The sequence below is a fragment of the Mesoplodon bidens genome (genome assembly GCF_964165515.1).
Source record: "Mesoplodon bidens genome assembly, contig: HAP1_SCAFFOLD_231, whole genome shotgun sequence".
Lineage (NCBI taxonomy): Eukaryota > Metazoa > Chordata > Mammalia > Artiodactyla > Ziphiidae > Mesoplodon > Mesoplodon bidens.
The window spans coordinates 511,007-532,977 of NW_027671346.1; the positions used below are offsets into that span (position 1 = coordinate 511,007).

The 21,971-nt window shown below is 43.8% G+C and overlaps 1 long non-coding RNA gene across 6 annotated transcripts in view; it reads right to left on the reverse strand.

The window, feature by feature from the left end:
• LOC308611536 overlaps positions 1–21,971 on the reverse strand; it is a 185,325-nt gene that overhangs the window by 73,381 nt on the left and 89,973 nt on the right. The window contains exon 3 of one of the 6 annotated variants that reach the window (XR_014014951.1): positions 9,781–10,028. The exons of 4 other annotated variants lie outside the window; for them this stretch is intronic. This is a non-coding gene — a long non-coding RNA (uncharacterized lncRNA). Of the gene's footprint in view, positions 1–9,780; positions 10,029–20,699; positions 20,793–21,971 lie in introns of those variants that run through there. One more of the 6 variants, XR_014014952.1, reaches the window with a different exon arrangement.

Genomic DNA, 21,971 nt, shown 5'->3' on the forward strand with positions numbered 1-21,971 from the left:
GATCTATTCCAGAGATCACTTGCCAATTCACAAATGCCATGGGGACCTCTCCTGTGCGGTTATGTAACTCTTGACCTGTGTAGGGCTTGCCCCTAAAACTGCACCATGAGGTCCTTAAGGACAGAGCCTGCGACTTACAGGTACTGGTGTCTCCTAGTTTCCAGCAGGAAATATTTATTAAATGAAAACTTGGCTGAGGCTGCATATCAAGGTCAGGAGGAAGTGGTGCCTCTTGGCAGATTTTATCCTCAGGGTAGGTTACCTGTTCCTGCATAATTGAAAGAAGACTCTGTGGGTTTGAAGGCTGTCTAACCCTTTCACAGGAGATCAAGTAACTGTGCTAGGCCATGGGTGTCAAATAAAGGGCATCACACTTTAAGAAAGACATGAGAAATTAGGAGACAGTTCAGAGAACAGCTATCATGAAGATAAAGAGTTTAGAAAGGAAGATGTAGGAAGAGGGGAGGGAAATACTGGAATTATTTAAACCTGACAAGAGGAGCCTGAAAAAAAGCATGGCAGGTAGTTGATTTTCAAACATTTATGGGGATGATTATATAGAGCAGAGCTTCTCAACCTTTGTGGCAAGGCACACTTAAGAAAAGATGATATTTACAGGGCCCACAAGGATAATCAGGTAAGGCTGCTCAAGACTCGATTCTTCTCTAAGGCTTTGACATTCCTGGGTCCCACTGTGCCACCAGAGGACTTAGCACAGCCTTTGGGTAGTGTTATGGACAGAATATTTGTGTCCTACCAAACTCATATGTTGAAACCCTAAGGCCAACAATATGATATCATAGTATTAGGAGATGGGGCCTTTGGGAGGTGATTAGGTCACAACAGTGGAGCCTTCATGAATGGAATTAATGCTCTTATAGAAGAGACCTCACAGAGCTCTCTCACCCACTTTTTCTGCAGGGTTGCTGGGAGAAGACAGCTGTTGACGAACCAGGAAGTAGGTCTCACCAGACACAGAATCTGCTGTTGCCTTCATTTCGGACTTCCCAGCCTCCAGGACTATGAGAAATACGTGTTTGTTGTTTAAGCACCCAGTCTATGGTGTTTTGTTACGGCAGCCCAAACTGACTAGGACAGGGATTTGTGCACATGTTAGAAAATTGATGTCCCCTAGTCAGGGACTGTCTGTATTTTAGGTAGAGTAGGAAGAAGTAGGGTCAAAACAAAAGATGGAAGATTGGAATAAAATGAGAAAACACTTTATTCTTAGATTTGAAAATACCAGATTGGCCTTTTTGCAAGGAGCCCGCGAGGGGGGTTGGCGCGCGCTAAACGGGAGAAGCACTGGTTTGAGAAAAGCATGGGTCGCAAGTACACATTGGGACCCTGCCATTAATGGAGGGGAAAAGCGGGGAGACGCCAGCAGATTCCATCCTGTAAGCTGGTAGGAAGCCTGAAGGCTTGATGGGATTCCAGTGTGATAGGAGGCAAGGACATGCTTCAGGACCCCGGAGGAAGATGGCGGAAGAGTAAGACGCGGAGATCACCTTCCTCCCCACAGATACATCAGAAATTCATCTACACGTGGAACAACTCCTACAGAACACCTACTGAACGCTGACAGAAGACCTCAGACCCCCCAAAAGGCAAGAAGCTCCCCACATACCTGGGTAGGGCAAAAGAAAAAAAGAATAAACAGAGACAATAGGATAGGGACGGGACCTGCACCAGTGGGAGGGAGCCGTGAAGGGGGGAAGGTTTCTACACACTACAAGCCCCTTCGCGGGCGGAGACTGCAGGTGGCGGAGGGGGAAAGCTTCGGAGTAGCGGAGGAGAGCACAGCAACAGGGGTGCGGAGGGCAAAGCGGAGAGATTCTGGCACAGAGGACCGGTGCCCTCAGGCACACACCAGCCCGAGAGGCTTGTCTGCTCGGCCGCCGTGGCGGGCGGGGCTGGGAGCTGAGGCTCGGGTATCGGCTTTCAGTCAGAGCGCAGGGAGAGGACTGGGGCTGGCGGCAGGAAGAGAGCCTGAAGGGGTTAGTGCACCACGGCTAGCCCGGAGGGAGTCCGGGGAAAGGGTCTGGAGCTGCTGAAGAGGCAAGAGACTTTTTTTCCTTTTGTTTCCTGGTGCGCGAGGAGAGGGCATTAAGAGGGCTGCTTGGGGAAGCGCCGGTGACAGGCACGAGCCGCGGGTAAGGCACGGACCTCGGAGACGGGCGTGGGCCGCCGCCGCCGCCGCCGCCCGCCCGCCGCGGCCCGCCGCCGCCGCCGCCGCCGCCGCCGCCGCGGGGCCTGTGTGCGAGCGCGGGTCACTGTCCGCCCCGCCTTCCGGGGGGCCTGTGCACCCCGCCACTGCTGGGGTCCCCGAGACCCGGGGACGGCTTTCCCGGGAAAGCGCACGGAGCGCCACGGGCTGCTGCAACGTCACGCCGGCCTCTGCCGCCGCAGGCCCGCCCCACACTGCGCGCCCCTCCCTCCCCTCTGCCTGAGTGAGCCAGAGCCCCCGAATCAGCGGCTCCTTTAAACCCGTCCTGTCTGAGCGAAGAACGGACGCCCTCCGGCGACCTACGCGCAGAGGCGGGGCCAGGTCCAAGGCTGAGACCCGGGAGCTGTGAGAGCAGAGGCAGGGAAATCTCTCTGTGCAGCCTCGGAGGCAGCGGATTAAAGCTCCACGGTCCATTTGATGTGCCCTGCGTCTGTGGAGTGCATGAATGGACAGCGAATCATCCCAAATTGAGGAAGTGGACTTTGAGGACAAGATTTAAGACTTTCCCCCCTTTTCCTCTTTTTACAACGAATTATTCCAAATTAAGGAGGTGGACTTAGAGAGCAAGATTTCAGACTTCTCGCCCTTTTCCTCTTTTTACAACGAATTATCCCAAATTGAGGAGGTGGACTTGGAGAGCAAGATTTTTGATTTTTCCCCCTGCTCTCTTTTTGTGAATGTGTATGTGTAATCTTCTGTGTAAGATTCTCTCTGTATAGCTTTGCTTCCACCATATGTCTCAGGGTTCTATCGGTCCGTTTTTTTTTTTTTTTTTTTTTCAATAATTACTTTCTAATTTTAATAACGCTACTATATTTCATACTTTATTCTATTTTACTTTACCTGCTCTTTCTTTTTTTCCTACTCTCCCTTCCTCCCTCCCTCCCTCCGCTCCTCCTTTCCTTCTTTCTTTTTCTTTCCTCCCTCCGACCCTTCTTCTTTCCACTTTCTTTTTCTTTCCTTCCTCCCTCCCTCCTGTCTTTCTTCCTTTCCTTTCTCCCTCCCTCCCTCCTTTCTTTCCTTCTTTCTTTCCATCCTTCCTCCCTCCCTCCCTCCCTCCTTTCTTTCTTCCTTCCTTCCTTCCTTTCTTCCCTTCTTCCTTTCTTTCCCTCTCTCTTTCTTTCTTCTACTAATTCTTTCTTTCTACTTTTTCTCCCTGTTACTCTGAGCCGGGTGGATGAAAGGCTCTTGGTGCTGCAGCCAGGAGCCAGTGCTGTGCCTCTGAAGTGGGAGAGCCAACTTCAGGACACGGGTCCACAACAGACCTCCCAGCTCCACATAATATCAAGCAGCAAAAATCTCCCAGAGATCTCCATCCCAACACCAGCACCCAGCTTCAGTCAACGACCAGCAAGCTACAGTGCAGGTCACCCTATGCCAAGCAACTAGCAAGGCAGGAACACAACCCCACCCATTAGCAGAGAGGCTACCTAAAAACATAATAAGGCCATAGGCACCCCAAAACACACCACCAGACGTGGACCTGTCCACCAGAAAGACAAGATCGAGCCTCAACCACCAGAGCACAGGAATTAGTCCCCCCCACCAGGAAGCCTACACAACCTACTGAAACAACCTTAGCCACTGGGGTCAGACACCAAAAACAACGGGAACTACGAATCTGCAGCCGGCAAAAAGGAGACCCCAAACACAGTAACATAAGCAAAATGAGAAGGCAGAAAAACACACAGCAGGTGAAGGAGCAAGATAAACACCTACCAGACCTAACAAATGAAGAGGTAATAGGCAGTCTACCTGAAAAAGAATTCAGAATAATGATAGTAAAGCTGATCCAAGATTCTATTTCCATGATCCATAATCTTGGAAATAGAATAGACAACATGCAAGAAACAGTTAACAAGGACCTAGAATAACTAAAGATGAATCAAGCATCGATTAAAAACACAATAAATGAAATGAAAAATACTCTAGATGGGATCAATAGCAGAATAACTGAGGCAGAAGAACGGATAAGTGAGGTGGAAGATAAAATAGTGGAAATAACTGATGCAGAGCAAAATAAAGAAAAAAGAATGAAAAGAACAGAGGAGAGTCTCAGAGATCTCTGGGACAACATTAAACGCACCAACATTCGAATTATAGGGGTTCCAGAAGAAGAAGAGAAAAAGAAAGGGACTGAGAAAATATTTGAAGAGATTATAGTTGAAAACTTCCCTAATTTGGGAAAGGAAATAGTTAATCAAGTCCAGGAGGCACAGAGAGTCCCATACAGAATAAATCCAAGGAGAAATACACCAAGACACATATTAATCAAACTGTCAAAAATTAAACACAAAGAAATCATATTAAAAGCAGCAAGGCAAAAACAACAAATAACACACAAGGGAATCCCCATAAGGTTAACAGCTGATCTCTCAGCAGAAACCCTACAAGGCAGAAGGGAGTGGCAGGACATAATTAAAGTGATGAAGGAGAGAAACCTGCAACCTAGATTACTCTACCCAGCAAGGATCTCATTCAGATTTGATGGAGAAATTAAAACCTTTACAGACAAGCAAAAGCTGAGAGAGTTCAGCACCACCAAACCAGCTTTACAACAAATGCTAAAGGAACTTCTCTAGGCAAGAAACACAACAGAAGGAATATACCTACAATAACGAACCCAAAGCAATTAAGGAAATGGGAATAGGAACATACATATCAATAATTACCTTAAATGTAAATGGACTAAATGCTCCCACCAAAAGACACAGAGTGGCTGAATGGATACAAAAACAAGACCCATATATATGCTGTCTACAAGAGACCCACTTCAGACCTAGAGACACATACAGATTGAAAGTAAAGGGATGGAAAAAGATATTCCATGCAAATGGAAATCAAAAGAAAGCTGGAGTAGCAATTCTTATATCAGACAAAATAGACTTTAAAATAAAGACTATTAGAAGAGACAAGGAAGGACACTACATAACGATAAAGGGATCGATCCAAGAAGAAGATATAACAATTGTAAATATTTATGCACCCAACATAGGAGCACCTCAATACATAAGGCAAATACTAACAGCCATAAAAGGGGAAATCGACAGTAACACACTCATAGTAGGGGACTTTAACACCCCACTTTCACCAATGGACAGATCATCCAAAATGAAAATAAATAAGGAAACACAAGCTTTAAATGATACATTAAACGAGATGGACTTAGTTGATATTTATAGGACATTCCATCCAAAAACAACAGAATACACATTTTTCTCAAGTGCTCATGGAACATTCTCCAGGATAGATCATATCTTGGGTCACAAATCAAGCCTCGGTAATTTTAAGAAAATTGAAATTGTATCAAGTATCTTCTCCGACCACAATGCTATGAGACTAGACATCAATTACAGGAAAAGATGTGTAAAAAATACAAACACATGGAGGCTAAACAATACACTACTCAATAACGAAGTGATCACTGAAGAAATCAAAGAGGAAATTAAAAAATACCTAGAAACAAATGACAATGGAGACACGACGACCCAAAACCTATGGGACGCAGCAAAAGCAGTTCTAAGGGGGAAGTTTATAGCAATACAATCCCACCTTAAGAAACAGGAAGCATTTCGAGTAAACAACCTGACCCTGCACCTAAAGCAATTAGAGAAAGAAGAACAAAAATACCCCAAAGCTAGCAGAAGGAAAGAAATCATAAAGATCAGATCAGAAATAAATGAAAAAGAAATGAAGGAAACGATAGCAAAGATCAACCAAACTAAAAGCTGGTTCTTTGAGAAGATAAACAAAATTGACAAACCATTAGCCAGACTCATCAAGAAAAAAAGGGAGAAGACTCAAATCAATAGAATTAGAAATGAAAAAGGACAAGTAACAACTGACACTGCAGAAATACAAAAGATTATGAGAGATTACTATAAGCAACTCTATTCCAATAAAATGGACAACCTGGAATGGACAACCTGGAAGAAATGGACACATTCTTAGAAATGCACAACCTGCCAAGACTGACTCAGGAAGAAATAGAAAATATGAATAGGCCAATCACAAGCACTGAAATTGAAACTGTGATTAAAAATCTTCCATCAAACAAAAGCCCAGGACCAGATGGCTTCACAGGTGAATTCTATCAAACATTTAGAGAAGAGCTAACACCTATCCTTCTCAAACTCTTCCAAAATATAGCAGAGGGAGGAACACTCCCAAACTCATTCTACGAGGCCGACATCACCTTGATACCAAAACCAGGCAAGGATGTCACAAAGAAAGAAAACTACAGGCCAATATCACTGATGAACATAGATGCAAAAATCCTCAACAAAATACTAGCAAACAGAATCCAACAGCACATTAAAAGGATCATACACCATGATCAAGTGGGGTTTATCCCAGGAATGCAAGGATTCTTCAATATACGCAAATCAATCAATGTAATACACCATATTAACAAGTTGAAGGAGAAAAACCATATGATCATCTCAATAGATGCAGAGAAAGCTTTCGACAAAATTCAACACCCATTTATGATAAAAACCCTGCAGAAAGTAGGTATAGAGGGATCTTTCCTCAACATAATAAAGGCCATATATGACAAACCCACAGCCAACATTGTCCTCAATGGTGAAAAACTGAAACCATTTCCACTAAGATCAGGAACAAGACAAGGCTGCCCACTCTCACCACTCTTATTCAACCTAGTTTTGGAAGTTTTAGCCACAGCAATCAGAGAAGAAAAGGAAATAAAAGGAATCCAAATTGGAAAAGAAGAAGTAAAGCTGTCACTGTTTGCAGATGACATGATACTATACATAGAGAATCCTAAAGATGCTACCGAAAAACTACTAGAGCTAATCAATGAATTTGGTAAAGTAGCAGGATATAAAATTAATGTACAGAAATCTCTGGCATTCCTATACACTAATGATGAAAAATCTGAAAATGAAATCAAGAAAACACTCCCATTTACCATCGCAACAAAAAGAATAAAATATCTAGGAATAAACCTACCTAAGGAGACAAAAGACCTGTATGCAGAAAACTATAAGACACTGATGAAAGAAATTAAAGATGATACAAATAGATGGAGAGATATACCATGCTCCTGGATTGGAAGAATCAATATTGTGAAAATGACTCTACTACCGAAAGCAATCTACAGATTCAATGCAATCCCTATCAAACAACCAATGGCATTTTTCACAGAACTAGAACAAAAAATTTCAAAATTTGTTTGGAAAAACAAAAGGCCCCGAATAGCTAAAGCAATCTTGAGAACGAAAAACGGAGCTGGAGGAATCAGGCTCCCTGACTTCAGACTATACTACAAAGCTACAGTAATTAAGACAGTCTGGTACTGGCATAAAAACAGAAAGATAGATCAGTGGATCAGGATAGAAAGCCCAGAGATAAACCCACGCACATATGGCCAACTTATCTTTGATAAAGGAGGCAGGAATGTACAGTGGAGAAAGGACAGCCTCTTCAATAAGTGGTGCTGGGAAAACTGGACAGGGACATGTAAAAGTTTGAGATTAGATCATTCCCTAGCACCATACACAAAAATAAGCTCAAAATGGATTAAAGACTTAAATGTAAGGCCAGAAACTATCAAACTCTTAGAGGAAAACATAGGCAGAACACTCTATGACATAAATCACAGCAAGATCCTTTTGGACCCACCTCCTAGAGAAATGGAAATAAAAACAAAGATAAACAAATGGGACCTAATGAAACTTCAAAGCTTTTGCACAGCAAAGGAAACCATAAAGAAGACCAAAAGACAACCCTCAGAATGGGAGAAAATATTTGCAAATGAAGCAACTGACAAAGGATTAATCTCCAAAATTTATAAACAGCTCATGCAGCTCAATAGCAAAAAAACAGACAACCCAATCCAAAAATGGGCAGAAGACTTAAATAGGCATTTCTCCAAAGAAGATATACAGACTGCCAACAAACACATGAAAGAATGCTCAACATCATTAATCATTAGAGAAATGCAAATCAAAACTACAATGAGATATCATCTCACACCAGTCAGAATGGCCATCATCAAGGAATCTAGAAACAATAAATGCTGGAGAGGGTGTGGAGAAAAGGGAACACTCTTGCACTGCTGGTGGGAATGTGAATTGGTACAGCCACTATGGAGAACGGTATGGAGGTTCCTTAAAAAACTACAAATAGAACTACCATATGACCCAGCAATCCCACTACTGGGCATATACCCTGAGAAAACCATAATTCCAAAAGAGACATGTACCAAAATGTTCATTGCAGCTCTATTCACAATAGCCCGGAGCTGGAAACAACCTAAGTGTCCATCATCGGATGAATGGATAAAGAAGATGTGGCACATATATACAATGGAATATTACTCAGCCATAAAAAGAAATGAAACTGAGCTATTTGTAATGAGGTGGATAGACCTAGAGTCTGTCATACAGAGTGAAGTTAGTCAGAAAGAGAAAGACAAATACCGTATGCTAACACATATATACGGAATTAAAAAAAAAAATGTCATGAAGAACCTAGGGGCAAAACGGGAATGAAGACGCAGACCTACTTGAGAATGGACTTGAGGATATGGGGAGGGGGAAGGGTGGGCTGTGACAAGGCGAAAGAGAGGCATGGACGTGTATACACTACCAAACGTAAGGTAGATAGATAGTGGGAAGCAGCCGCAGAGCACAGGGAGATCAGCTCGGTGCTTTGTGACCGCCTGGAGGGGTGGGATGGGGAGGGTGGGAGGGAGGGAGATGCATGAGGGAAGGGATGTGGGAACAGATGTATATGTATGACTGATTCACTTTGTTATAAAGCAGAAACTAATTAAAAAAATAAATAAATAAACTTAAAAAAAAAAAAAAATACCAGATTGGTTTGTCAAAGGGTGCGTGTGTGTGTGTGTGTGTGTGTGTAGCATGTCCTAAAAGTCTTTATGCAGTTTAAGCTTCACTAACTTCAGAAAAATAAGTGCTACAGACTTATCCTCAAGATCTCGTGAAAGTTTAATTATTTACATTTATTTTATAGTAACTTTAGTTTTGTGAATGTTGAACAATGAATTCTTCATTTTAATTATTTGAGTCAGCCCCTCTGACTGAAGATGGTAACGGCTGACTGCAACAAAAAGCAAAATTCCCTATTCAACATTCACAAAACTGGATAAAAGAACTTTTAAGTTCTTTAGAACTGGGTTTGCGTAGTGAAAAGATTCTATAGGAAAGATGGATTTAAGGACATATATGATCCTGAGTATAAATGTGTGGGTACAAGCAAAAATTCCAGACAGTATTTCAGACACTTAAGGCAGTGGAATTGGTGAGACCCAAGTCAAGTTTCTACCAAACAGTAGAGGGGACCCAGGTAGTATCTGGGTTACCGATGGGACAAGCAGAAAATTTCATTACTGTAAATATATGAAACCATGAAAGGATGGAGTTGGAAAATAGGATGGCAGGGTAGGGCAGAGGGACCTGGAAGGCCCAGCAGGGGCGGAAGGGGTTGCTGGACTGGTGGGTGGGGGAGGGGCCGTGGACACACCCTCTCCATGTTGTCCCCTCCCCCACACCTCAGAAACCCTTTGTGACTCTTCAGTGCTCTGTGATGCAGGCCTGGGACTGCTCAATAAATTCAGTAACTTCAAGCAGCCTTGTGATTCAGAAAACGGAATTCAGAAAATGGAACGCTCTCTCATTTTTGAACAGCTTACTGACCCATGTCCGAGCTGTGACTCAACATCCTTGGATACTGACCAAAACCTCGTCGTCCTGTGCGGGTTGGGGTTGCTTCTTCTGTTCCTGTGGTACCTGGTGCGCTTGCCATTTTCATCTATCTTTAGTAAAACCAAAGACATCCGAAAGGTAAGCAGCCCTGGGTGAGCCCCCAACGGAGATTCTTTATTGTTGTTTCCATTTCTATTCCCACATTTTGTGTGTGTGTGTGTGCATTTTTTTTTATTAGTTTCTGCTTTATAACAAAGTGAATCAGTCATACATATACATCTGTTCCCACATCCCTTCCCTCAAGCATCTCCCTCCCTCCCACCCTCTCCATCCCACCCCTCCAGGCGGTCACAAAGCACCGACCTGGTCTCCCTGTGCTCTGCGGCTGCTTCCAGTGGAAGCCCATGTCCCATCTGAGTGTTTGGAGGACTCCAGGATAAAATCCCAAACAGTAATTCTGTGGCCCTGGGTTGGGTTATTTAGAGAGTTTGGGATCTCTGCAGGAGAACAGAGTTCCCCATTGCTTGATCATGCCTCACATTCTCATGTCAGGCATCACTCGACAAAGCCTTCCTTTGTGCTGGGCTGATCAGAGCAGCAATGCTGAGCCTCTGACCATAGGCTGGAGCCTGAGCTCCAGGATACAGGGTCCTATCTGAGGGACATGGACGTAACTGTTGGCCTCAGATGCTAGGCCCTCCTTGGGCAGATGACTTCTGACTGAGAATATCAAGTGTGGACCTCATAGTCGAAAGTCCTTCTTTGAGTTTGTCAAAGAAGAAAAAAATGGAAAGCATTTTAAACCTTTAAAATTGATAAAAAGAAGGAACATAAAGTTCTGTTAATTAAAAGAGAGTCATATTATTCATGGATAATGAAAATCTGAGTTTCCTAGAGAAGAGTGAGAGAAATGAGCCCCAGCCCTTCATTCTTTTCTTTTGTTCTCAGCATCAGGGCAGAGCCAAGAGGAGAAGGAAAGGTGGAACACCAAAAGGTAAGGTTCTGCCTATCCCACCTGAACTCTCCAAGGGTGACCCTTCCTGCCTTTTCCAGGAGATCCAAGGTCCCTGATCTCTGAGGATGTCAACTGCTAGGTACAGTTTCTCTCAGAGACCAGAGTTCTCAGAGGAGAGGCTTGTGGGAAGGCAGTCAGAGCCTGAGACACTTCTCAGATTCCCTGCTCTGCTCATCGCTGGGCATGAAGCAGTGATGGACCTGGGCAATGGGTGTTTCCCAACAGGTGGCCAGGTGAGATGTCAAGAGTCAGAACTTCTGTGTCCTGACTTTGTAAAAGTCCTTTGACTTCCTGGATGATCAGATCCCTCTCTAAGGCAACACTGATCTCTGGGCTTCACATGGTGGTTTTGAGCATCACATGAGATAAAATGCATGTGAAAGTACTTTACAAGAAGCAACATACACATGTTAATATCACTGACCATTTGACCTCATCTACTAATTCTTGGGTCTTTCAGAGTCTAATATCCCAAGGGTTTCCCATAAGGGGACTCCTTTATTATCCCTATGCTTCTACCTTCATTACATATAACCCACTCTCCTGGTTTCTCAGGTTGGAGATGTCACCAGACAGAAACAGAGGAGAAAACGCAGCTGATTTCTATTCTGAAAAGGTGACTCTTTCCCCTTCTTTCCTGATCCCCCCTTAGCATGTTCTATGCAATTCCAGGGATTCAGTGCAACCTGCTGTAGTCATGGCAGGGGGTAGCGTAGGAATGAGTATGTGATGAAGGCCTTGAGGTGAGGGCTACTGAGCATGTTGTGAACTCATGGATGTGGAGCAATGTGAAGGGGCAGCAGGCTTCCAGTGACCCCACCCCTGCCAGGCCAGCAGGTCCCCCTTTCCTTGTTCTGGTCCTGGTTGCACCTTTGTACTTCCTGTCTTCTGCAGCACCCTGGGCCGGCACGATGACACCAGCCGCTTGCGTCAACTCTTATGTCCAGACCCCTTCTGTGAGGTGTGTAATAATGCAACTGCTGAGGTCAGTCGGCTGCTACTCCCAGAGGCCCTGGAAGATTCTACTTCCTCTGTGTCCCCGTTGGCTTCCACAGCTTCTGTGACTGAGTCATCGTTTACTCTGTCCCCTGCCTTCTCAACAGTCCCTCCAAGGGACCTAACACCAGCCTCTCTGCTTGAGCCTACCACACTGCCCACCTCCGTTCTCTCCCCTAACCCAATGACCCCCTTAGTTGACTCTTTTTCACCCTCCCCAGTGGGTCATTCTCTGGCACCAGAGCCTTTTCCTTCCTTGGATTCCAAATTCCCTGTGGACTACTCCCCACCCCAACCCCTTGCCTTTCCCCGTCTCCTACCATGTGACACTCAGACAGCAGGTCCTGTTCTCCCACGAGAGGCCACTTTGTCTCCGGATACCGTTTTCTCTCTTGACCCCACCCTTTCCCAAGATATCAACCCCTTATCAGATTTGTCCCAGGCAATGAATCACCCCGATTCTTTTGCTTGTCATCATGCACCACCAGCTCTGTCTGTTTCACCACAGCCAGACTGCACTTTATCTGTCACTCAATCTAAATCAATTGCCATCTTACTGAAGCCTGTTCCTGAGAACTCACTTCCAGAAAGCCCTGGTGTAATGTTCCAGCTAGAGGAAGATGTGGGGAAAGATCTGGGACACAGCCTAGAGAATGGCCCAAAAGATCACCTGTTGAATGACCCAAAGAGCTCTTCAGGTAAGGATCTGGGGTATGACTCTGAGAAAGACCTAAACAGTCAGATGGTGAGTCTCTCAGAGAAAAATTCAAGGGTGTCAGCAAAGAGTCTAAGTCGGAGACAACTTGAAAATGTCCTAAAAGGACATTTGAGCAAGAAGTTGGAGGACATACATGAGGGTCGGCTCCCTGAGACTGTGCGTAATTCATGGCATGCTATCAAGCAAACCTTGCTTCTTTCTGTGAAATCCCACACCCGAACAAAACAGAGAAGTTTGCCATCATCAGTGGGTGAGGCCTACCCCCTGAATACCTTCCAGGACCTGACTTTTGTTGATTCCAGTACACAACAGATGCTGGAAGCCCATATTAAAAGGTTTCATATGAGGATGTTGTGGGCCCTTCCCCGCAAGGTCCTTGAATCCATCCAGATCTTTAAATTGAAAGATGCCTCATGCCAGTCCTTGTCTCAAGCCAACTTGCCCTCCTCAACCAATGTGATTTCTGAGGCAGACTCCAAATCTGGGAGCTTCAAGTCCTTGAGAGGAAGCTCTGCATCTCTCCATGGAGACAAAGTGGGAACAACAAATTCAGCCCCTGACCTGGATCGTTCTCCCCCTGCCACCTCACCTGTGGGCAAAGGAGGACAGAGGGTCCTGAGACAACCACGCTCTGATGTCAACCGTGGGCTGGCAGAGGGTGTTCAGAGAATTAAGGATGCCAGACAGACTCGTCTGCCTGTCTCCCTCTGCATCACAGGGAAAGCAGGTCATAGACAGACTCAACTGGCCAACAGATATCCCCAAAAGCTGCTTGCAAAGCAAGCTGGGGCCAGATATGAGCCGAAGCATAAGAGTGTGCGTTCCAGTGATAAAGGAGAAATGCAACGGGGCAAAAAGGTGGAGAAGTCAGAACCTGTTTCAATGCCCAGATGGTCTAGGGAGGTATTCACGGCTGAGGAGCTTGATACTCTTCAATTAAAAACTAGTGACATGTTGGCAAGTAGCAAGCCAGGGAGCTCCCAAATGATAAATGTGAATGAGAATAAAGTAGAAACTACCGTGACCACTGGAAGCCCCCCACCCAAATTACCAGTTCCCCAAGATCCTAAATCATTAGACCTTAAAGAACAACTGTTCAGTGAGTTGAACTTTAAACTGGAGAACAGGGAGCATAGCCAGGCTCAAGGCCAACCCACTGACACATCCCTTGCTTCAGATAACTTGACTTACGAGGCCTCACTGACTCATGCCCAGGGTGTCTCAGGTGGGGACATGGGAGCTTCCCAGGTGCTGCATGTCCATTTGGAGGACAGAGGAATCAGGATGGAGCAGCAGCAGGAACCTTGGGTCCCTAAGCATGCCTTAAGGAGGTGCCAGGATAAGAATTTCCCACCAACTGCAAAGAGAGTGAGCCCTCTGGAGCCCAAGGCAGAAGAGCTTGATCGAGGGGATAAAGGGTTCGGGACATCCCAACTTAGGAGGAAGCGTTTCCCTACTCAGGAGATGGTACTAGAGAAGACACTTGCGAGCAAGTCTTCCCAGATGCTATCACAGAAGGGACAGCCTCTTCCTGAAGGCCATATCAGAAAAAGAATGAAGCACTTCTTGCAATGGCTTTTTTCTGGGATAAAATACAAAAGGCAAGAAGATGCCCAGGAAAAGGGCAGCCCCATATCAACTGTGCAGAACAGAGGCCTAGTTAAAAGTAGAGCTGCCTTGACTGGGACAACTGAAGCTCAGAAAATCGCGACAGGCATCAGGAAGTTCCTAGATGAGAAACCGGGGTGTCAGTATGCAATGGATGTCACCTACTCTCAAGAGCCCCTTCCTTCCCCAGTGCAGTTTAGGAAAACTCAGCAAAAGGTGCAAGTGCAGGTCTGGACAGAGCCTGTCCAGGGGCATCCTTTCAACCACAGGGCTCCCTCCTGTAAACTGACAAATATCAAGTCCTGCCATCAAGAAGCTATCTTTGCTGGCCAGAGTTATCCTCCAAGTAGTACAAGACAGATCAGAGATAAGAAGAGACACCCCCAGAAAGTTGTGGCATTCAAGGACCAGCGACTGTGTCACAAACATCCCCCACCAGTGTCCCACAGGGAGCCTGTGCCCCAACCAAGCCCCACCCGCAGGCGTCAAGCTGGCCAGGCACCCACCACTGCGCTCAGCACTGCTGAAGGCCCTGTGTTCAGACATCTGTCTCTACTGTCTAGACAGAAAACACTGCCCCAGAATTTCCAGGGATGAAGACTTCCCATCCAGAAATAACTCCTTCCTTGTAGAGATTATTGATTCTCCCCAATAAATATTTATCTAATAATAGTGTATCTTTTCTGTGTACTGTGTACTGTGTTGGGGGCATGGGTTTTGGGTAACTCAGGGCTTATGTGTAAGGGAAAGGAAGGAGATAGTTCAGCTCTTACTGACTGCTTCCTTTGGCTTTGGCTAAAAGGTGACCAGTCCTCTGGAGTTCTTGCTAAGAAATAGATATTGTGCCCCTTCCACCCCCGCCACCACCCCCGCCCCACCCCAAAGCCCATTTCCTCCCTGATGAAATTTGAGGAGGTGGGCTTTGTCTTCTGCCGCGTAGCTTAGCCTTACTGAAAATGTATAGCAGCCCACATATCCCTCCTCACTGAATGTTTTATATCCTTTAGAGAAGTAGGGGAGATAGGTCTTTTATACCTGAGGAGCATTAAGTACAGGTATACTTTCTGAAAATAATGCTGAAGAAGAAATAACAGCTTAATCATTATTTAGAACTCAGTGACCAGAGGCTCCTAGAGGGGGCTGAACCCTGAATGGCACTATTTGGGCGGAGGTGCTGCTCTACTGGACCCTGGGCTACTTGCCGTAGGGTCCAGGAACAGCACAGCAGCTGCTTAAGAATCTGTTATGTGGGTCATGTTAATGTATCTGGAGAGCATACTTTAAACTTGACATGGAGGTTTCCTTACTAGAAAGGCACCCTGGGGAAGTGGTTCCCCTCCCGGGATATTTTTTCAGGCTGCTCAGTTGATGACTGGTTTTTTTTTGCAGAGGAAATACACCACTCAGCTGTCAGTGGTAGGAATGTTGACCAGGCAGCCACCTACCTCCCAGGGTAAAATACAGCTGAGAGTAAGCAAAAGATGTCTTAAAGTGAGTGGGAAAGAAAGAAAAAGTGAAGGGAAAGAATGTCCTTACTGGTGGAACAAAGTTCATGCCTCATCATTCCCATATTCTAACCCTGTCCTGCTCCCCCATTCCTCAATCTGATCCAAGCACCATGTCCTTGAGGCTGACCAGAGAACTGCACGGCACACTGATGCCTTATATCAAAAAGGCATGGGGGTGTCTTTGAGTACTAAAACAGTATCTCCAAGGATGTCATCAATATGGCATCCCCCTCTTTGGGGAAGGTGATCATGGTGCTTTCCTTCCATCTATGCTTGATGGGAATATACAAGATATTGCCCTTAGTGTGTACAGTTCACCAATCAAGATGAAGGTGCCACCACTGATATTAGTAGCCTTGGTGGAGCCGTGGTACACCTCCCCAGAATACCTGCAGCTCAGGAACCAGAGGTGAGTCCTAGACTATGCACTGGGGTTATCAGACATTTGGGGGCTTAGCATGGACCTCCTGTTTTTGGCCAAGGCTGCACACATACCCACCCTTACAGTGAGGTCTAGAGGGAAGGCAACTCTACTTGTACAGACTGGGACTCAAAAATAGGGTGAGTATCCTAGAGAGCACCTGAGGTAGTTTTTCCAGAAAGACTTATGGATACTGGGTGTTAAAACAAAAAAACAAAAATAGATGTCCACTACAGCCTTCTCTCACTACTTTTATTTTCTTATCCAGAGTTATGACATTGATCCTACAATATCTGAAGCTTATGGTCACACAGAGAAGGCAGATTCCGTGGAGCCCCCGGGAGAGGGACAAAAGGTGGGAGGGGGCCCAGGGTGGGGAACATGAAGAGGTGAGGAGTGGTGGAGGGCTCTAACCTCCATGTGGATAGACCTATCAGTAACCCAGCTTCCCTGTTCCTACATCATCTCATTTTTACTTCCATTCCAGTGCAGTCACTGCCACACTGTAGAGCTTATTACCAGGAACACTTCTGCCATCTGGAATAATACAGTCTGACATTCCACCCTTTGGCCTCATCCTCCATCCTCCCAGCTTATATACTACTTGTTAATTTTTCAACTTTAGGTCGTTTTTCCACTTACTCTTCCTCTATCCACCAAGCTCTTGTTTTCTTTTTCGCTCTCTCCAAGGTAGGCTTGGTGGTCTATCAGGTAAGCAACATTTAAAAAGCTCCACTACAAATAGGTCCCATCCAATCACCTTTAATCCTTCCCGTCTGGCAAAATCCCCTATCTCTGCCTTTTCCAGAAATACCTTCCCATAAGTAGCTGATGACTATTGGATTAAATCTCACAATCAAGTCTACTGATGCCATGATAAATTCAGCCCTCATGCTACCTGGAAATAATGCAGCCATTCCACAAATTCTTATTCCATGCTTACTAACATGTGAACAAAACAAATGGAACTTAGGTCACTGTTTCCTTAGTCCATTTTCTCTCCAGTGCTACTCAAATCTATTTCAAATCTCCTTCACTTTTCTCAAATTTAGGCCATCTCCACTTGCTCAGCAGATGTGCCAAACCACCATTCACAGAGGAACTAGAAGTCATGAGATGGGAAATTTTCATCAAAATCCTTAAAAAAAAATTTCCCATTCCTCCTTTCCTTCTTCCTTCCTGTTATATGGAAAGAAGTTTCTTTCCCAACGTCAAAGGAATTACACTTCCTGAAATTTCCTTATTGAGAGATAGCTAAACTCTAGTCTTGATGGACTGATCACCCTGGCCAGGTATCCTTTTGCTCCCTCCCTCTCCTTATGAGTCACTCTACATCTTTTATTATTTTTAAAGCTTTTTAGTAAAAAATGTTTAAACATGCACGAAAGCAGACAGAACAATGTAACCTCCCATACACCCCTCACCCAGCTTTCACAGTTATCATTTGGCATGTGTGCTACATCCCATCTTTTACACTATGATTAAAGTGCAAAAGCCCATTTAAACACCTTGTCATCTATCTCTTAAGACATATGCTATGTGCCCACGTCAGAGCTCTCACATTTCTTTGATACTTATCACCTGTGGTACACAGTTATTCACAACAGATGTACACAGCATTGGTGACAAAAAAGCATTGTGCTTTAGAGGCTCTGGCAATCAGTTCTGCTCTGCCTTTTAGTCAACCCTAAGGAGTCATTTGAATGAATTCCTCCCTCAACCCCATATAAGAAGTAATCTTACAGGTCAAATTCAGTGCACAATATTGCTTTCCCTTAATCACACAGTAACTATAACATGCAGAGAGCATAGAAGTAGTAAACTGGGCATGTTGATAAAGACTTGACATTACTATATGTGTTTTCAAATATTTACAAGAAAATATTTTTCCTGTCACATAGTTAAAATGAGCTATTGTGTTCCGAGTTAAACACAGTAGATAAAACACACTTGTTTATCTTCTCTCTTTCCCCAAATGGCATTAAAAGCAAGAGTAGATGAAAAAAAAAAAGTAAGAGTAGGTGAAAAGAGGTTCAACATCTCTGGCCATCAGGGAAATGAAAACCAAAGCCACTATGATATAACACTTCACACACACAAGAATGACGAGAAACACAAAGTCAGATTAAAACAAGTGTTGGTGAGAATGCGGAGAAACTGGAACCCTGATACACTGCTTGTGGGAATGAAAAATGGTGCAGCTGTTTTGGAAAACAGTCTGGCAGCGCTTCAAAATGTTCAACATAGAATTACTATGTGACCCAGCAACTCCACTTCTAGGTATGTACTCAAGAGAAATGAAAACATATGTCCACACAAAAACTTGTAAACAAATGTTCAAAGCAGTATTATTCATGAGTTAAAAGGCAGAAACAACCCAAATGTCCATCAACTGATAAATGGGTAAATAAAATATGGTATATCCATGCAGTGTAATACTTTTGGCGTTAAAAAGCACTGATACATCCTACAACATGGCTGAACCTTGAAAACATGCTAAGTGAAAGAAGCCAGTCACAAATAACCACGTATGATTCCATTCATGTGAAATATTCAGAATAGGGAAGCCAAGAGAGGACAGAAAGTAGATTAATGGTTGCTTAGAGCTGGGAGATGAAGGGTGGTGGGTTAAATAGCTAAAGGTTACGGGGTTCTTTCTGAAGTCATGAAAATGTTTTTAAAATTGTGATGCACATATCTGTGAGTATACTAAAAATCCTGGAATTACACACTTTCAATGAGTAAATTGTATGGTATGTGAACTATATCTCAATAAAACTATTCAAACAAAGGATTTAAAAAGAATAAGTGCTTAAGGATGACTAGAAGGAGAGAGGATACAACAAAAGATGTCAACACATTTTTGGAAGATGGAAATCTGGTGGAGGAATGGTAACTGGTGAGCAGAGCAGACGAAGTGCTGGCAAACCGATTCACACCACAAAACGCCAGAAGACGGATGACCTGGTGGCACCAGATCAGAAAAATTAGGGGTTCCATGCTGTAAACACGTTGATTTTTTTCCTTCTTTTTTTTTGTATTGTGTTTAATTAAAAAAAATTTGTTGGTGGGGAGGGTGTGGTGCTCTTCTTCAGCATTTTGTAAAATCCTGTTGAAATGTGCAGAGGGTCCCAGGTTTCTTGCCTGAGACAGAATGTGAGATAACTTTTGAAGCTGGCATTACACATTTCTGGGGTTTGGGTATGGTGATGGTGGTAGCTGCAAGAATCAAAGGCAGAAATCCCAAAGTTTAGGTAAAATCCAGGACAGCAGGCAATGGTCCATTTTTTAAATGTATTTATTTGAAAATAACTAAACTTGTGGAAAAGATGCATGGATGGTAAACACTATGTACCCTTTATCCAGACTTACCTACTAACATTTTGACCCATTTGAGATCTCTCTCCTCTCTCTGTCTCTGTTTCTGTCTCCTTCCCTTCCTGCCTCCACTCTCTCTATATATGAATACACACACACACACACACACATATATGAAAAATATGCATACATTTCTGAATATTTGAAAATACATTTCATGCACCATGCACCTTCTCCTTGAATATTTCATTGTGTATTTAAGAAAAAGAAGATTCTCTTACATACAGTACAGTTAGTTTTCCCCTTCAGTAAATTTAACAATGACATAAAACTTTTAACTAATCTCCCATTCATATTCCATTTTTGTCAATTTATTGAGTAATGTCCTTTGTGGCTTTTTTTCAAAACCTCCATTACAGGATTCAGAATCACAGACTGCATTTAGTTGTCATGTGTTTTTAGTCTCCTTTAATCTGGATCAGTGTTTCTCAGTCTTTCTTTTTTTATGACAAGGCCACTTTTTGAAGAATATATTTGATGTGTCATTTTTATGACCCCTTCTATCCTGGAAATTCTTTTGGTGGAGCTTATATTGCTCAGACTTTAGAGGATGTTTTTACAGTTGTGAATCCTAGGGACCTCAGGGACAGTCAGGACCAAACGTTCTATAAAAAAAAAAATACCAGAGATACAAAGATATGTGGAGGGGTTTTTCTGAACAGATACACCTCCTGCAGTCAAGGGAGGAAGGTATGTGAGATGGAGTGGGCTTGAAATGGACCCTCCTTTTGGGTACAGACAACAGTGGAGCTGTGGATGCAGGAGAAGACAGGTAAAGAAAGGAGCTGTCATTATTAGTATCCTCCTCATAGGGGAGGGAGAGAATTAGGTATCTGGGGTCAAGACTGATTCATCAGACTCAACGAGGGAATACAGGCAAGCAAAGTAAGGAAATGACACAGCTTAATTTCAGCAGTTTATAATCTAAATAATGAAGGCATAAGGGCTACAACTATTAAATGACTAGCACGGGGAGATAAAATAAATACATATACACATCAACAAAAATGACATCATTGTTTAAAAAGGTATGGAGATGCCAACAGGAATTTTGGTGGCAAGTAAGAAAGTAGATGGGGAAAAAATCATAAAACTTTTCATAGAAGAAGTAACCATGAGTGTGATTCCAAAAAGCTAAAACGTATTGCTAAATATTGTGCTCATTAGAAGTTATGTTAAAGAGAAGCCCACTCCTTAAATCAGGGTGTGTTTGGTCCTTCGGGTTGTGTTCTGTAAAATAAAGAAAAAAATTTTAAATGTTTTGAGAGGGATTTTTCAGAAGAGGGAGCAAGCAGCAGGATGAGACACTGTATGGCTGGAGGAGGCTAGATTTGAGAACCTTAGGGGGCTAAATAGCCGAAGAGGGATTTTAGGAAAAAAAGAACTACTAAAGCTTTTTAAGTTGTTTGCCATAGGTTCATGGGTGTGCCATGCCCTTGTTTCCCTTTTTGTCATGCTTCCTGTTCACTGGTACAGGCTACTCTGCACTCTTACACTTTTTGGTGAATGTGAATTCTTTTGAGGAGATATGGGGGCGTATATTTCTTCTGACTATGTTTCTGGCTTCATACAGGTGAAAACACATTATGTATGAGGGGAAGCTGTAGTTGAAGGCTTGGAGGTAAAAATCCCTTGGCATAGAAGAGTTTTAAATATTATGTGGGGTCCAAAGGTAGATCACCAAGCAGCAAAAGGGTCTCAGGTAATATCTGGGTAACGTGTGGTATAAATAGAAATTTTCACTAAGGTAAATATATGGTATGTAAATGTGTGGGTTGGAAGGTGGGTTAGAGGTATCTAAAGGGCCCTGGAGGGATGGATAGATCTGCTGGGTTGGATGGTGGGGGAAGGATTGTGGGTTTCTCTCTCTTGTGTTGTCCCCTCCCTCACCCTCAAGAACCTTTGGTGTTTACGCTTAACCTCTGTAATGTGGGCCTAGAACTCTAGTCTAGAATGTGCACTTTCAATGCCCAGATGCTTGAGGCAGCAACGCACTTCTGATGATCTGGACCATCTTCTTTGTCTGAGGAGCCTTACTGCACCATGGCTGAGCTCCAGCTCAACTTCCTAGGTTTTCCCATCCTTGCCTTTGTGTATTGGGTGGGGCTCCTTCTTCTGGCACTGTGCTACCTAAGGAGGAATTCATGTTTCCCAATATTTTGGAAACAGGGAGAAATCGATCAGGTCAGCAAACCAGAGTCCCTCAAAGATATTAAATCTTTTCAAATAGATGCATTCAATGGTATCAGTTTCCCTCTAAGTACTGCTTTTTCTGCAGCTCACAAATTTTGACAAGTTGTATTTTAATTTTCATTTAGTTTAAAATATTTTTTCTCTTGATATTTCTTCCTTGACCCATGTTTTAGTAGCATGTTGTTTACTCTCCAAACATTTTGGCATTTCCAGCTA